Below are 13,213 nucleotides of genomic sequence, written 5' to 3'. Positions count from 1 at the left end.
GAAATGCATATTCAATGAGACGCATCAATTTTCATTTATGAAGACAAATAAACGATTTGCTCTTGGGGGTGGTGAATTGGTGGTGTGAACATTCATTATAGGTGGATTTTAAAATTTTGTCCGGCATAGACCTGCTGCTCACAGGTAGGAACGGTGGCTGCTGCTAAAAATGAATGTTTGTGGTAATTTACTAGAGAGGGTGACCGACCGCACTGATTGGGCCGAATAACCTACAATAACCATTAATTTCAATTAGAAAAAACAAGTAATCAATAGAGGGTGCATCCATGTGTAGGAGATGTATTGGAGAAGAATTGGTCGATGTTTAAAAGTCTGTTGAAAATAGAAAAGAGTCAAAACCTAAACATATTTTTCAGCTTATCATTGAACACATCAATGCATTAAACCTGGTTTAGAACTTGTTCGCTGGCACTATTTGTCTGATAAGCATGATTTCAGAGAGATATGTTGATATGTTTCAGAAATTGAGATATCGAGGGATCGTCCACTTGTAGTGGTGCCATAACAACCAAACTTATTAAAATCATTTATCCTAAATTACGTTGAAATTAAATGAAGTCTTGATGTTTCTTATAATTTACCTTAAAGGCAATATTTAATAAATACAAACTCAGAGAGGGGCTCCCATACAGAACCAACGTATTATATGATGAAGCTCAGTTTTAAATTGATCCAAAACCATGTTTTGACAGAAAAAGCTGAATAATCATATTGAAAGATTTTTTAACAACTCACTCAACTTTTGCAATACAGTATGAATCATCAAAAGACACAATCACTTTGAAAAAGAAGATTTCCTAACAAAAAATTGATATGAAGTCATATGCTGCTCGTTCATACGAGGTGCTTCAAACTCAAATCAAGTGATTTTCATCAAATGAGATACACATAAGGGTGGCCAATAAAAGAGTTTTGTTCCAGAATAGAACCCGAAGCTTTGAATTTGTTTTTTTACCTTCAAGACTTTACGCCAAATTTCGGCTTATTTCGATTAGAAGTCGCTCAACGACGCTCAATTTTGTATGGAAATTTGACACCATTTGTTCTACGGCAAACTATACATATATTGATTAAATTTTTTGAATTTTTCGCTTTTTGAAATAAGCTCTCTTTTACTTTGAACCAAGAGATAATGAATTTGAATAAAAAAAAAATTTGGAAAAGAAAAAATTTTAAATTTTCACATATTTGAATATTAGATTCAAAACTTGTGAATATAAAACCAGAAAACTGTTTAAAACAAAAGATTTATAATTTGTCCTCAAACCCATGAAAAATCAGGGTGTGTATAAAAATTTGCACATTTGTAGAAAAAAGCCGTCTTTTGATCTTGAGAGCTGAAATTTTCCATGATTGCTCATTCGGTCTAAGAAGGATGAACAATTTTATTGTCAAATTCTTGTCATATTCTGTTCCAGCAATATTGTTGTTATTAAAAGTTGTATTTCAATAAAAAATTACATACGGGGATTTTGATTTCAGGGATTAAATATTATTGCGGGGTCGGCAAAAGGGGTCGTCCATATTAATTTTTAACTGTTTTTGTGTTATTGTCGTGATTATGTATCAGAATGAAATAAAATTTTGTACACAGAGTTTTGAAGGACTAGCAATTCACTTCAAGTGTCAAGTTTTGGAATAAGGGTTGGCAAAATGGGTCGTCCCTTTTTAATGGGTTATTGTTGTTATAATGAGTAAGATTGAGGTTAAATTCTTAACACGGGAGTTTTGTGAGACGGAAAATTCATTTCAGACGTCTAATTTTGTATCGGAGATCTGAAAAAGGAGTCGACCATGTTAATTGTTCAATGCATATAATGCATCGGTTAGACACGAAAATTGAAACAAGATCGGTTCAAAGGACAAGAAATCTATTCTGATTTCAAAATTTGTAAATATAAGGTAAAAAAGGGGCTGTCCATATTTATTGTTCAATATTTTTTCAATAATTGCTTTATTTTACATGGGATCGCGAGGAAAATTCATACACGGGAGTTTTACAAAACGAACATCGTTTATAATGCATCGAGAATAAAATTCATACATGCGAGTTTTACAGGACGGCCAATCTATTCCAGATTTTATATCAAGCGACAGAAGAAGGAATGGTTCTTATTGGGTTTTTGCAATTTCTTCGATACTATGCGTTCGAACGAAAAATCGTACACACACAGGTGTTCTTTTTCTTAAATTTCTTATTTTGAATTGCTGTTTGATAGACAAGCAAAAGCAATATTGTCGCAAAAAATCATCTCAATCACCGTTCAAATACAAATTTCTCATCACAAATTAAAAGTTAAAAGCGAAAAGGAGTTCATACGGAGTCAGCAAGTATCATGATAAAATGCCAGCTAAACCAAGAAATCAACAAAGGTGTGCTCAGATAGCCTCACTTTTAAAAACGTCGGACCGAATTACAACAAGTTTTCATTTTTGATATCTAAACAAATCGTATCGACTCTTCTTACATTATAGAACGTGTCAACATTTAAATATTCTTGAGGGTCCTTCAACAACGTCAGTCCTTTTGGATACCTTTTCATCGTACTGTTTATGGCCGAAACCATCCCATCCAAAAATGTTGTAAACTTTTTAACTCAGTGTACCATCTTTTTAATTTTGAAACGTGTAAGCGTAGATAAAAATAAGTGTTTATCAGTTTTCCTTTGTTTAAAACAAAGTCTGTATGGTTTTTTAACCAAAGACAAACTCAATAAATTGAACAAAACTGCAATTTAATTTGTTTTTAGTAATCAAGTCCCTGCCTGATATATTTAGTTCAAAAATATTTTTCCTTTTTTTCTCAAAAGATTTTTATTATTAACATCACTATCCATTGCAAAAAACCAAGGCCTTTTTTATCCGTTGCATCGATTCACAAAAAGTTTGTTTCAACAAAATGATTTTTTTAATAATAGTAAAGTTTTTTTATCTCAATGAACCTTGTTTTCTTGGTGAGTCTTTTTGTCCATCAACATGACGTCATTTTTGAGCATCGATTTTGCAACCAACATGGCGTTAGTCAATTCAATGCTTAATAGCTTTTATATTGTCAGATAAATGACTAATTAGTTTCATAATGGTTTTATGAGAGCCGTATAAAAAGCTAAAGTTTGATGTTTCTCTCGCAAGACAACCAACTACACGCTTAGGATGAGTTTCTCATTTTTGAGTTGTTAATCATTAGTACAGTGAATGAGGATAGACTTTTTGAATGGAAAATGATTGGTTGTGATTGACCCGTAGTGTTAGGGCGTGAAACACCCAGCAACAATACCGCTTTGCTCACTGCTGGCAGCCTTTCTGTCAGCTGATCGACGCGCACCAGCGGGTAGAATACAACAACAACAACTACTCACTTTATGTTTTGTATTTTAAACGTATATTCGCGACGTGATTTTATCTCGTCTAATAAATTGTCTTTTTTAATATGTAGTATTAAGTAACTACGTGTTATTTATTCTTTTGTATCCATGCTAGCCCAGTTTAAAACACGTAGAATAAACCATGAGTTGAAGTCGAATTTTGTTGTCTGACGCCATCTTAAAATCCAAGATGGCGGCTTCCGCTGGACTTTAAAATGTTGTAATTGAATTAGAATCGTTTGAAACCCTAACAATATTGGAATGGGGGGAAAGGACCAAAAGAGTGGAAGTCAAATTTCACCACTGACGCCATCTTGAAATCCAAGATGGAAGCATCCACTCAACTGTAAATGCTGTAAATGACAAAAAGTAGCATTGAACCACCACTTTATAGGTGTTGGATGAAAGGCTTAACTAGTAGAAGTCGAATTTTGTTCTTTCCGAAGCCATCTTGAAATCCAAGATGGCGGCTTCCGCTGAACTTTGAAATGCTGCTAATCACTGGGAATCAAATGAAACCCCCTCAATATGAGTATTGAATGAAAAAGCTTAACTAGTAAAAGTCGATTTTCGCTATCCGACTACATCATGAAATCCAAGATGGCGGCTTCCACTGATCTTTAACATGCTGTTAAACACTGAAAACTGCAAGAAAGCCCGAAAATATGGGTATTTGTAGAAAGGGCTAAACTTGAAGTCGAATTTTGCTATCGGACGCAATCTTGAAATCCATAATGGCGGCTTCCATTATGCTTTTAATCAATTAAAATCGCATGAAAATCCCACAAAATGGGTAATGGTGGAAAAGAATCAACGAGTTGAAGTCAAATTTCGCTATCAGTCGTCATCTTGAAATCCAAGATGGTGGCTTCCACTGAACATTAAAATGATTTTAATCACTGAAAATCACTTAAAAGTCATACAATATAGTCATTGGATAAAATGGCTTGATCAGTTTCAGTCGAATTTCTTAATAAAACGCCATCTTAAAATCCAAGCTGGCGAATTTCGCTGAACCTTAAAAAGCTGTAAATAACTAAAAATCTCATGCAACCCCTTACAATATGGGTATTGGCTAAAGGGCTAAACCAGGAGAAGTCAAATTTCGCTATCAGGTGTATTTCGAAATCCAAAATGGCGGCTTTCACTGTTCATAAACATTCTGTTAATCACTGAAAACCGCATGAAACTCTTACAATTTGGGTATTGAGTGAAAAAGCTAAACGAGTAGAAGTCGAAGTTTGCTATCAAACGCCATCTTGAAATACAAAACTTTAAAATGGGTTTAACCCCTGAAAACCGCATGAAACCCCACATTATACGTATTGAGTGAAAGGATTCAACTAGAAGAAGTAACATCTCGTTATTTGACGCCAGCATCAATCCAATATGGCCGCATTTTTCTTTGGAAATTTCGGCCTGCAGTCTTTTTTAGAGCGAAAACGACACTTTCCAAAATGGATTTAATCGTTGGATACAATAAACAAAAATCGTGTTTGCTCTAAAAAAGACTGCAAGCCACAGTTTTCCAAAAAAAAAAAAACACAACAATCAGTCGATTCCGAAACTTTAAAAGATGGCGACTTTTGCTATTCTTTTCAAAGCTGTAAATTACTGAAAATCTCATGATACATCCACAATACGGGGAAACCTGAGTGTGTCCAGTTTTGACATCTTGACCGAGAACTGTCACTTATACCGTATTTGTTTATGCCAAGGCATCCACTAGTGTTGCACTGGTGCACCACTAGGTGCTGTCAAACTGTTTGTTTATTCGGACGGTGTTGCACTGGTTTTGACCTGGTGTTGCACTGCCATCGGGCGGTGTTGCCCCGAAAATTTTGTCAGTGTTGCGAGAGAGCGTGTGAGTGAATGAGGTAGCAATACACTGGCGACAGTTTGCGTTTGTTTTTGTCGGGTACGGTGGACCACTGATCAAGGGGAGAAAACAAATACGGTATTAGTTTTATGGCTGTGCAATAATCATGCACTGAGTGCTATTATAGAACATGCAAAAGAAAGCTTGGATCAAATTTCTAAGTATGTGTTTTTTATAGTTTAAACAGAGCATTCGTAACTTTTTCAAGAGAATTTAATATTTATTTTTTATTAAAAGCTTTATAAGCGTTTTCAAAACTATCTGTTAACATATGGTCGATTCAAGAATATAAGCATTTGGCATGATCATAATTAAACCGTCATAAAACGAGCTGCACAAAAAATACCATAATTAAACCATAAAAAACACCCTAAGGCTAGAGAGCTTAATCTGTGTTACTTGAGCAGTGCTCCAAGTGGTCGGATCTGGAATGATAAGACTAAGGTTGCCAGATTGCCGGGTTTTATTCGGGTTTGCCCGGATATTTGAAAGGTACAAAATATGGGAACAGTTCCGGCTGGCCCAGTTGGCGGATTTTATTGAAAAAAGCACAGATTTTGCCAGGATTTATTCACTTTATTTGGTAAATCAAACGAAAACAAACAACGAACACCTCCAAACAAAATTTTCAAGCAAGTTCAAAAAAAAAAATTAAAGGTTTTCTGGAAGCCAAAAATATAATTCAAAATGTGATGAGATTTGAAGAAAAAACCATTTTTTTCTTTATTTTCGTTGAGTAACTTCTGGGCTTTGAGAAAATTCGGCCGGATATTGCCAGGATTTATGGTCGTCACTTTTGAAATCATATGCCCGAATTTTGCAGGGTTTTTATATAAAAATTGACCGTTTTTTTCGGCCCAGATACGTGCTGAAAAGATTTTGGCAACCTTAGTTTAGACAATATTTTGTTTTGGAATGTTTTCTCTAACAGTGCTGAAAATTTCATAACTATTCGTTTTGTTTAAAAAAAAGTTACACGTGATGGAAGCCGTGAGACGAAAATTAATTTTGGACATCCACGTCAAAAACTCGACGTGGACAGGTTAAAAAAACCGCAAAATCGTTGAAAAGGTCAAATCGACCGTGCATTCTCAAACGTTTCCGTAAGATGCGTACTATCGATCGGCAGGTTTATACCAAGCGTCATAGTGGAACTAAGGATCGGAAACTGCATTTGAAGGTGTTGAAAACGATCAAGGCAAACCCAGGGCTGTCGGACTATGACATCGTCAAGAAATTCATATTTTTCCTTTGAAGTGCATTAAAGACCTACATTCTAAGTACCTAAAATTTTTTATTTCGTTTACATATCTTCTAGATAGACCCGTTTGAATGCGTTCAGATTTATGATAAACTATGCTTTGCTTATAGATGTTAGAATTTTTAACAAAATTTTCTCCAGGCATCCAAAAGATTCAATTTTGTTTTTTTAATCACTCTCATCGCAGCGGAATCTGTCATCGTATCGTTAGGCCATCCTCGTCATGATCTTCATCATCCTGTTCATCAAAATAGCACAAGTGAAAGTGTAAATATGAATCGGCGGCTCTCAAACCACTTTGTTATTCTGATTCAAGAATTGCAACCCTCCACTATGTATAGGATCGGGTCGTTCCGGGCCAGAGCAACATGCACGGAATGGAACGAAACATTGATTGCAAGAAGCACCCTGAGCCAGTGTTGCCAGATGAATATGAAATGAGAAGAATTGTCAAATTAAAGAAATTTCTCAGAAGAAGTTCATACAAATGCATAATTGAAAAATATAAACAAAATTTCAAGTTTCTCAGTATCTTCTAAATAGCTTATAGGTAACATATTTATACCATCTGGAATGATTTTTTATTAAATTATGATCTTTATTCTGTTTTGGAGGAAGTAAAAAACTTTTAATCGTAGAGTCCAGCAACTTCATTCGGAGGAAACTCCTCCACAACCCCTCCAGAACCCAGCAGGATACCCCCTTCTCACTAAAACACCGCGACATTATGAATCCTGCCGCCCGCTGGGCAAATATGAATCATGCTGCTTCCTTTGGCGAGGGATCAGGTTGACGCTTTTTTCCGTTGTTGCTGCAATTTTATTTTAACATTTTCGCTCCCATTCTTGGATGCAGCAGCAAAAAAAAACAATATTCAGCACAATTTTTTTCGTTATCTCTTCGAAATCACCACTCTTTTGCGTTATCTTTCCCGGTCTCCAGCTAAGTCTTCTGATGATGCTCTTGCTTAATCCATTGAATGGTGTGCTTTGGTCGGAAGAGAACTTGTTGAAATAAATGATTCTCCAGGATGGCCGGGAAGGATTTCAGCGGCAAATGTGTATGGAGGGCTGGTTTTTCTATCGTTCTGCGAAACAATATTAGTCTTTTAATTACATTGTATTTGGGTGGTGCTCTGTCAGCAGGAGAGCAGCAGAATGAAAACGGGCAAAAGAAAAGCAATATACCATGATTGTAGCTTTGGCCATTATTATTTTACTTGAATTTTTTGTCATAGTTGATTTTTTTTTTTCTTATTTAAAATAGACTTTGGTGTGTAAGCAGAATACTTTACAGCTTGCTTCAGAAAGGGTTTATCAGTTGTTTTTTTTATTGATTTGACAAAAGTTCAACACAAAAGGTCGTAACGTGGGGTGTAAAGGGTCGGAAAGGTTTCAATAAATTTTGAAGTCTATTTCTTTTCTTCGGTGCATGTGATGGTAGGATTAAAAATATAGAAACTTTGTAAAACTATTCTAAATTGTGTGGCATGTATCTGGTAATATTTCAAATATTTAAAAAGAAAAAAAGAGAAAATTTCCCAGCACTGAAACAATCACTCGCAAAAAACTAATATTAAATATAATAAATTCGTTATCTTTAACTAAAGGGTGATACGGTCAAAAAAAATAGACGATCAAACAAACCAAAAAATTCTCAAAAGGCTTCTTTTAACTACAAAATGTCAAAAAATAAACACTTTCAATACAATTCCCTCAAGCGTGAGCATGCCACTATTTTGTTGTTGTATTTTTTTTCTTAAATGGAAAAATCATTCGAAGATAAAAACAGACCTATAAATGGGTCTCAAATAATGAAACTGTCAAAATAAAACGCACCTACAAAATAAGGGGTGTTTTCAGGTTTTTTTTTATATGAATGATTAGAAAAGAATAGAGTGAATTTCAGTTGACAACTTTTTAATCCGAACATCCTTTAAAACATCTCCTTCAAGTCTATCTAAGAGTAAACATTATGAACGAGATTTAACATGTTATTTTTACCAGTTGCTCAAAATGATTGAAGAGATGCTAATCTAGCAATCTGCAATAAAGACAGGTATTAACAAAAACAGATTAAGTGCAACAGCTGAGTGAAATTTCAAAAACAGCAAAAACTTTCAAATTGCGATATCTGATACCTATATAAAAACATTGAAAATTTAATTCAATCTTTTGAACATCCTGTAGATACATAGCAAATATGGTTAAGTAAAAATGTGATTTTAAAACGGTAGTCTTGAATAATACATTATATGCCTTACAAACGCAAAATTACAGACTCTACAACTGCAAAAAAAATCGTTAGGCTCATCGTAATACACTGTAAAGTACAGCAGAGTACAGAAAAGTATAGTAGATTAGAAAAGTGTAGTGAAGTGGTGTGCAGTGGAGTAGATGGAGCAGACTATGGCAAAGTAAAGTAGCGTAGAGAAGAGAAGAGTAGAATAAAATAGAGTACAGAAGAGTAGAGAAAAGTGGAGACGAGAAGAGTAGAGAAGAGCAGAGTAGTGTAGAGCAGAGAAGAGTAGAGATGAGTAGAGTCGAGTAAAAAAGATTAAAGTAGAGTAGAGAAGAGTAGAATAGAGTAGTGTACAGTAAAATAGAGAAGAGTAGATTAGAGTAGAGTAGAGTAGAGTATAATAGAGTAGAGTAGAGAATAGTATAGTAGAGTAGAGAAGAGAAGATTAGAGTTCAATATAGTAGAATAGGGTAGAGTTCAGTAGAAAAGGAAGAGTAGAGTACAGTAGAGTAGAGTGAAGTAGAGTAGAGTAGAGCAGAGTACAGTAGAGGAGAGTAGAGCAGAGTATAGTAGAGAAGAGTTGAGTTGAGTCTAAAAGGGTAGAGTACAGTAGAGGAGAGAAGAGTACAGTAGAGTAGAGAAGAGTAGTGTAGAGTAAGGTATAGTAGAGAAGAGAAGAGTAAAAAAGAGTAGAATAGAGTAGAGTAGAGTAGAGTAGAGTAGAGTAGAGAAGAAAAGAGAAGAGTAGAGTGAAGAAGAGTAGAGAAGAGCAGAGTAGAGTAGAGAAGAGTTCAATATAGTAGAGTAGGGTAGAATAGAGTAGAAAAGAGAAGAGTAGAGTAAAGTAGAGTAGAATAGAGTAAAGTATTGTAGAGAAAAGAAGAGTAGAGAAGATAAGAATAGAGTAGAATAGAGTAGACAAGAGTAGAGTAGAGTAGAGTAGAGTAGAATAGAGTAGAGTAGAGTAGAGTAGAGAAGAGTAGATTAGAGTAGAGTAGAGTAGAGTAGAGTAGAATAGAGTAGACTAGAATAGAGTAGAGTAGAGTACAGTTGAGAAGAAAAGAGTAGAATAGAGTAGAGTAGAGTAGAGTAGAGTAGAGTAGAGTAGAGTAGAGTAGAGTAGAGTTGAATAGAGTAGACTAGAGTAGAGTAGAGTAGAGTACAGTTGAGTAGAAAAGAGTAGAGTAGAGTAAAGTAGAGTAGAGTAGAGTACAGTAGAGTAGAGTAGAGTAGAGTATAGCATAGTAGAGTAAAGTAGAGTAGAGTAGAATAAAGTAGAGAAAGGTAGAGTTCAATATAGTAGAGTAGGGTAGAGTAGAGTAGAGAAGAGAAGAGTAGAGTAAAGTAGAGTCGAGTAGAGTGGAGTAGAGTAGAGTAGAGTAGAGCAGAGTAGAGAAGGGGAGAGTAGAGAAGAGTAGAGTAGAGAAGAGTAGAGTAGAGAAGAGTAGAGTTGAGTCAAAGAGGGTAGAGTACAGTAGAGGAGAGAAGAATACAGTAGAGTAGAGTAGAAGAGAGTAGAGTAAGGTAGAGTAGAGAAGAGAAGAGTTAAATAGAGAAGAATATAGTAGAATACAGTAGAATTGAGTAAAGTTGAGTAGAGTAGAGAAGAGCAGAGTAGAGTAGAGTAGAGTGGAGTAGAGTCGAGTAGAGTAGAGTAGAGTAGAGTAGAATAGAGTAGAGTACAGTAGAGTAGAGTAGAGTAGAGTAGAATAGAATAGAGTAGAAGAGAGTAGACTAGAGAAGAGTAGAGTTGAGTACAGTTGAGTAGAAAAGAGTAGAGTAGAGTAGAGTAGATTAGAATAGAATAGAGTTGACTAGAGTAGAGTAGAGTAGAGTACAGTTTAGTAGAAAAGAGAAGAGTAAAGTAGAGTAGAGAAGAATAGAGTAGACTAGAGTAGACTAGAGTAGAGTAGAGTAGAGAAGAGTAGAGTAGAGTAGAGTCGAGTAGAGTAGAGTAGAGTAGAGTACAGTAGAGAAGAGTAGAATAGAGTAGAAAAGAGTAGACAAGAGAAGATTAGAGTTGAGTACAGTTGAGTAGAAAAGAGTAGAGTAGAGTAGAGTAGAGTAGAATAGAGTAGAATAGAATAGGCTAGAGTAGAGTAGAGTAGAGTACAGTTGAATAGAAAAGAGTAGAGTAAAGAAGATTAGAGTAGAATAGAGTAGACTAGAGTAGAGTAGAGTAGAGTACAGTTGAGTAGAAAAGAGTAGAAGAGAGTAGAGTAGAGTAGAGTAGAGTAGAGTAGAGTTGAATAGAGTAGAATAGTGTTGACTGGAGTAGAAGAGAGTGGAGTACAGTTGAGTAGTAAAGAGTAGAGTAGAGTAGAGTAGAGTAGAGTAGAGGAGAGTAGAAGAGTAGAGTAGAGTACAGTGGAGTAGAGTACAGTAGAGTAGAGTAAAGTATAGTATAGAAGAGTAAAGTAGAGTAGAGTAGAGTAAAGTAAAGAAGAGTAGAGTTCAATATTTTAGAGTAGGGTAGAGAAGAGTAGAGAAGAGAAGAGTAGAGTAAGTAGAGTAGAGTAGAGTGGAGAGGAGTAGACTAGAGCAGAGTACAGAAGAGGAGAGTAGAGAAGAGTTGAGTAGAGAAGAATAGAGTTGAGTCTTAAAGGGTAGAGTACAGTAGAGGAGAGAAGAGTACAGTAGAGTGGAGTAGAGGAGAGTAGAGTAAGGTATAGTAGCGAAGAGAAGAGTAAAATAGAGAAGAATAGAGTAGAATACAGTAGAATAGAGTAAAGTAGAGAAGAGTAGAGTAGAGTAGAGTCGCGTAGAGTAGAGTAGAGTAGAGTAGAGTAGAGTTCAACATAGTAGAGTAGAGTAGAGTAGAGTTCAATAAGAATAGAAAAGAGTAGAATAGAGTAGAATAGAGTTGACTAGAGTAGAGTAGAGAAGAGTACAGTAGAGTAGAATAGAGTAGAGAAGAGTAGAGTAGAGCAGACTAGAGTAGAGTTCAATATAGTTGCGTAGGATAGAGAAGAGTAGAGAAGAGAAGAGTAGAGTCAAATAGAGTAGAGTAGAGTTGAGTAGAAAAAGTTCTAATGTACCAACCGGTGAAACAAAAATCATTCTTGATAGATTTTTGAAGTTAAAATTTAACGAAAGTTACGTATCAAGCTTCTGTGAATAAAAAATTAGCATTTGAAGGGTTGAATAGTGAATCCAAACAGTGAAAAAATGAGAATTTAATCTTTAAAACATAGTTTCAAACTTGAAAAACTTCAATAGTGCCACTCCTGTCAAACCTTACAGTAAAACATGAGTTAATATACAATTAAACATGCTATGCAGAACTTTATGCCTTATATGAATTCAAAGTTTAATGCAGTTTGTAAATAGAAGCGAAATTAGCAAAACGAATTATTCCAAAACATATAGATTCTAATGTTAAAATTTTCTTCCCCTCATGGAAAGTTTAACTTCTGAATACGAATTTTATCAAGACAATCAGTAATATCTTGTAAAACTATAATATTATTGCTCCCCGATGAGAAAATTTTGGTTATTCAAAAGTTCAATGTGTAATTTCCATTTTAAGGAGTCTTTCGTGCAGGAAAACCGTTTGTGACGAAGTGACAGGAGTTTTTTTCGTATAAGTTTTGATTGTTCTTGTTTCTATCAGCAATCTTCGCTCTTCAGTACCCGTACGAGAAGTTTATGTAAGCTAATGCTGATACAGTAAGGCGTAGAAAATCATAGTCGAGCTGAAAGTGTTATCTTGAGAAATGACGTCTACTTCATTAATTTCCTTGTAGTAAACCAGTCAAATCGATTGGAACGCGTCGGTGTGCCACCAACAGCGTACGAGATGGGTGTTTTAATCCATCCTCAAAGAGCCGCCTTTCTTCACTGGTCGAAACCTGGAAGCAACAAATAAAAACGCCTTTAAGCGCCGTCGATTCTAACGGAAAATTGAATAATCTTTCGTTTTGGAATACCGCATCTTTGGAAGACGCATGATCAGACCGTGGAGAGAGAAAATGGACATGCGATAGTTCTTGTAAGTCTTTCTTATGGAGCTACGATTCCGACAGACGATTCCGTGCCTCATCAATTTACACCCCAGCTTATCACACTTCTGCGGAGATTATGGCGTACTAATGCCGAGTTGTGGTTGATTTTTCCAGTCCTGATGTTTTTTGTAGTGGGATAAGCTCTTCGAAATGTTCCAAAATTGATTGTCAAATTGGACTACGCTCTAGGTATCATGAAATTAAGATAAGTTTAAAATCTAACTTAAAACTCCATACAACTAGAAACGAAAATTAAATATGTGAGGATGATGGTTTTGAATTTAACCTAGTCTGAATGAATGATATGAACATGAAAATAGGTACAAGAAATGAAAAAAACAACGCATTTTTTAGTATAATATCCAGCATTCAGGAATTCGGATGCAGACATTTAGTATAGGATAAATAAAGTGAAAAAGAAACCAGCAGCCTGCCAAACGGC

The sequence above is a fragment of the Uranotaenia lowii genome, chromosome 2, assembly GCF_029784155.1.
Source record: "Uranotaenia lowii strain MFRU-FL chromosome 2, ASM2978415v1, whole genome shotgun sequence".
Taxonomy (NCBI): Eukaryota; Metazoa; Arthropoda; class Insecta; order Diptera; family Culicidae; genus Uranotaenia; species Uranotaenia lowii.
Note: the sequence above shows the minus strand (reverse complement) of the source record.